The sequence below is a fragment of the Leptodactylus fuscus genome, chromosome 10, assembly GCF_031893055.1.
Source record: "Leptodactylus fuscus isolate aLepFus1 chromosome 10, aLepFus1.hap2, whole genome shotgun sequence".
NCBI lineage: Eukaryota > Metazoa > Chordata > Amphibia > Anura > Leptodactylidae > Leptodactylus > Leptodactylus fuscus.
This window is the reverse complement of record NC_134274.1, coordinates 49,373,923-49,378,902: the sequence shown is the minus strand read 5'-3', so window position 1 is coordinate 49,378,902 and position 4,980 is coordinate 49,373,923. Positions and strand designations below refer to the sequence as shown.

Sequence of the window (4,980 nt, the reverse complement as noted above, 5' to 3'; positions counted from 1 at the left end):
AAAGACAGGCCTATCACAATTCATAATGTAAACCCTTCCGTACTATAATTAGAATCCCTAAAATGAACCCTCCTCTGTCCCCGCTCCCACATTACCCCACATGATATGATGCCACTTCAGGCTAACTTTATATGTCCAGGCATCATCTGCACGTTAAAGGACACAACTGGTGACTGCTCATAAAGTTTTATGTTTGGATAATTAAAGTAACCTCTATTACAAAATTGTCTGACCTCTGTATAAGCAATGCAGCCCCTGCTACCTCTTGTGTCACCCCATCTACCTCATAGATTGTAAGCTCTTGCGAGCAGGGCCCTCATTCCCATTGTGTGAAGTGACTATTTCTTTGTAATGTATCTTTTTGTCTGTTTTGAACCCTACAAATTGTACAGCGCTGCGGAATATGTTGGCGCTATAGAAATAAAATGTGTTGTTATTATTGGAACATATTTAGATATTTTCACCCATAGCATCTTAACAATAGTATGAAATACAACAAAAACTATGTGTGATGAAGGACATACTTGTTTTATTTGCTTGCTTGATTATTAAGATTAACATTGGATACATGCATTTAGGGTGGTGACATACTATGTACTAAACACAGTTATAACTGCACTTGGTTCTAGAGCCACAGATGCTTTTCCTTATAAGTAAGTGAAACACTGATTCCTTCCAGGATATTTCTCATTGTTGGCTGCTTTAACAGCAAGATGTCATAGTAAGTAATGAGAGAGAACCTCGAATCAATCAATGTTTCACTTATAACGGAAAAGCCATCGTCTGTCACCCCCCTAAGATAAAATTAACTGCATAAAAGCTGAATTAAATCTCTAGCAACAATTGTTTCATTAATTGCTTGCTTCCTCATTTCTGTTGGCAAGGATCTAAAATAAAAGAAAAAAATATAATAATTTGCATTAATTTTTTTAGGTAAAATTATTAGTTTCAGTACGACATCGGTATATAATAGAATGAATTTAATCTGGCATCTGATGGAATAACAAATTCTTATAGACTAAGGCTTCTTTTGGATGGTCTCAATGCTGCCGTATTTCATGGTCCACATCCTGGGTTGAGCGATCGCGATCGGAAAAGATCAGATTTCGATCGGCGATCGAGTAAATTTTGTGATCGAAATTCCAATCCCAATCTTTTCCAGTGGGATCGAGGTAGAGGTTATCTCAAGATAAGCTCAACCCTATTCATGTATATACTCATTAATAGGTTGAGCGATCGGGATTGGGAAAGATTAAATCCTGATCGGCGATCGAGCAAATTTCACGATTGGGATCGGCTCGAAAATAATTGGAAATCGTATTTTAAAATTGATCCTGAAATCCCAAGATTGGCTCAACCTTATCCACATCATATCTGAAAATCCTGACTTTATGGCATAGATCAGTAGTTGAGAACACAGTTATAGACATGCCGTGAATAATAACATAAGGCTTCAGTAAGGCTGTCTGAAGATAAATTTATTTGGGCTTCCTTACATCTATAATTTGATGAGCCACACATGTTCTAGACCTATAGAAAATTCACATTATTTATTCAGATAAGTATCTTAAATAGTATGGATTATAAATGAAGAATGCACATACCAGCTGGTGGGCATTGTTGAGTGTTCTGGCTCTGGTGGTGATGGTGGTGGTGGTGTCCACTCTGTTGTCCTCCACCGCTGCCCGCACCACAATTACAACTTCCACTGCTTGAGCTACTTCCACTACTTCCACTATTTCCAGAGCATCCTCCAGTTTGCTGAGAGGTTTGCTGAGAGGTTTGGCAAGCTACATGGAAAAATAGATCTCTCAATTTATGTTTTTTTTAGTGATAGTCTATGGTACATAAAAAATGTGAAACCTTAAATATAAAAGCATTAGTGGTACCATCCTAAACTGTTAAAAAATTATAGAAACATTACCAATGCCACATGGCTCACCAATTCTGCTACCTTTATTGTTATCTATGGCTGATAAGGCTAACCAAATTACCCGACAAGATGTAAGTTACTGAAGTTCTGAAACCTTGATGTCTAGGTTGTTCCAACACTAACTCACATGTTTGGGATCTTGCTATCCTCTCTGTGACATGTTTTCAGGGCCTGGTTGACTGAATCAATGCAATAGCGCCCTTCTCATTGTGACCCCATGTGGAATCAGGTAACTGTATTTCCATGGGTAACCCTGTTATAGTAAGTATACATGGGGATTTTTGGACCAGAACCTTAGGCGGAGGCTGCCTCAGGTTCCGGTCCAAAAGCCAGGTAGCCGCAACTGAAAGTCGCTGGACTGCACCGGCATCCAGCCACGCACTCCGCTCCTGATTAGGCTCCATGAATGGGCCTAGTCTGAAGGAGGGAGTGTCTTCAAGCTGAATCGCAAGGTTACTTGGCCTTTTTTTTTCCGGGAGCCGGAGGAAACTGCTCCCGGAAAAACTCCTGAGCGGCTCCCATTGATTTCAATGGGAGCTGTCTTTTTGGTCAGGATTTTGAGGCGGATACAGCTTCATAATCCTGACCAAAAAACTCATTGTGAACTTACCCTTAACATTCTACAAGGAGTTGAACATTAGCTTACAGGATAGCTACCTATAGGTGGCAATAGAAAAATAAAGAGAAATATTTTGCACTCTTAAATTTTTAGAGCGAAAAAGAAATAGTAAGATTGCCACATTAACTATCAAATGTAATACAAATATGAATATGAATTACGGTTAATATACGTTAACTTCCTTATTGTATATTAACGATGTCTCATAATTTAATGGTAGAACAGACAACAACATGCCTCCTCAGTCATCCGTGCTGAATAGACATAAGCATAGTCATCTGATTCTTTGACTAAGCTGATAAAGATTCTAAAGATTTACAAGCAGGAAAGATAAATGGCCTCTGAAATATACTTTGTCACGCTACCACATAGCAAATACATAGTAATGGGATCTATTCATGACAAGGTGAGGCATAATACAAAGAAACTTTTCATATGATTTAGATAAGACCTTTCCAGATTCTAATTTCAATGGGAAAACCAATATTCTGATGTCAATTCACCTATAGAAGGAGTGTCCAGTGTTGTTGTGTAGCCAGTTATAGGTACCATACATGAGAATCTACCTTTGGTCAGCTTAAAAGCCATGGACACTTTATTGTGCACTGGCTGTATTGTGATATTAAAACATATTTGCAATTCAAGCAGTTTTACATATTGAAGTCTTCTTGGTCCTATTTATTGTGCAGTCCATCAAACAAGCTTTTTTTTTTTTTTTTTATACAGGTTGTAGCCTATTTCTGTGTTCTCCTAAATACTTATAAAGCATAAAGTATTCACTTAAAGAAGTATTTCCATCTTGGGAAGTCATGGCTGAAATAGGAATATGTCACTCAAAGTCTCAGACATCAAGCCTGGAGTTATACAACATCTGAGTGTGTTATGGCAGCTCTTAAATTACTATAGAAATGAATGTAATATATGGAAACAGCGTGATATGGTGAGCTACGCTCTTTCCATGAATCAAGCACTATAGAACTGTACTGCATTGTTTTTGTAACTTTTCATCATGAAGCACACATCACTTGGCTGTGTTCGTGTCTCCATATCAACACAGAGCTGTGTATTCACTTCTTGGTCATGCTAGACTGAGATGGAAATAAATCTTAAAGATTATTTTATTGGCTTTACAGATGTTAGTGATAAGGTTAGAAAATACATATTCCTTTTGTTTGCTGTTACATTGCAAAAACATTATAATCTTTGATAAGATGTATATATGCTGTTAAGAAAGATGCATCCAGGATGGGTGTAAGAAGTTATGTGCTTGGCTTGCTGTCATCTCCCTAGAAGACACCACGCAGGACCGGGCATAGTTGGCTATGTATGGAACTGCTTATGCTTCTCTTTTACATAATCAAGATATACTACACCAATCAGGATTGAAGATGAGGACTAATGTTTCTATCTTTCTTTTTCTATGCTGGCTGTTATATTAACCCTGTGTTGCTTTAATGAAGTGCGTCCGTGTATTTCCTCCTCGGCTGAGAGAGGAAGTAATACCAACATTGTGTGTCTGGAGTCAGTTCCTTACTGCCTGGCACTCAGCCTCATTAATTAGGACGACGACGGTTACCCAGGATTATTGGTCAATTGGTCATCGACACGGCCTCTGACCTTATCATTAGCTTAGATCTGCATTCATCATATCAGAGATAATTCTATCAAAATATCTTCTAATTTACTAAAATATGGCCATTTGGTAAAAAATATTGAATAATACATATTGCATACAAAAGAGTTGTACAAATCAACAAACTAACCTGAAACTTAGAGTAACAATAAGACTAATGAAAATATTAGAAATCATTCCACCCAGTACATAAACAATACACAGTATATAGGTGTGTGCTGTATTCCTGGAATGCCCTCTGTTTAAGTATTTGTTCCAATGTGTGCCGCCTACCAGATGAATTCATAGAGGGATTTCAATATTTAGCAAAATAGATTTTAATTTAATATTAAAATGTTAACAAGAAAAACCTGTATTTTCCAATGTACTTGTTCATGTTTAAGTTGTGCACTATGCTTTCCATTGTTTTCAAAGCATTTAAGCAAAGCATTGAGTGATGTATTAGTAGAACGGTGATGAACATGAGTTTCTACTTACGGTTTGGGGCTGGATTTGGGCATCCAGAGCTTCCACCTTTGGTTGACATGATGTCTAAATAAAACAATGCAGCTGACTTGGGACTCTGAATGTCTCCTTTGTAGTATGGTAGGTTTATCCGAGTTCTGTGCTTTTATTTGAAGCTAATTGATGGTTTTGTTCCCTGTTTTGCAATATGAATTTGACCTGAACCTATCAATTTGATGAGATGGGGGTGATAATGATAGACCGATTTGGGTGGATGTGATCAAATGTAACTAATGATTCTGTAAATTAGACGTTTGCTTTGTGGTATAACCATCAATCACGTATGTCTTG

The 4,980-nt window shown here is 37.5% G+C and overlaps 1 long non-coding RNA gene across 1 annotated transcript; it reads right to left on the bottom strand.

Annotated features, from left to right (window-relative positions):
* Positions 1-507: 507 nt before the first annotated feature.
* LOC142182890 (uncharacterized) lies at positions 508-4,768 on the bottom strand. Its single transcript, XR_012711758.1, has 3 exons — positions 4,663-4,768; positions 1,605-1,790; positions 508-887 (listed from the first exon to the last, which is right to left on the bottom strand). It is a non-coding gene; the product is annotated as an uncharacterized LOC142182890 (long non-coding RNA).
* Positions 4,769-4,980: the final 212 nt, after the last annotated feature.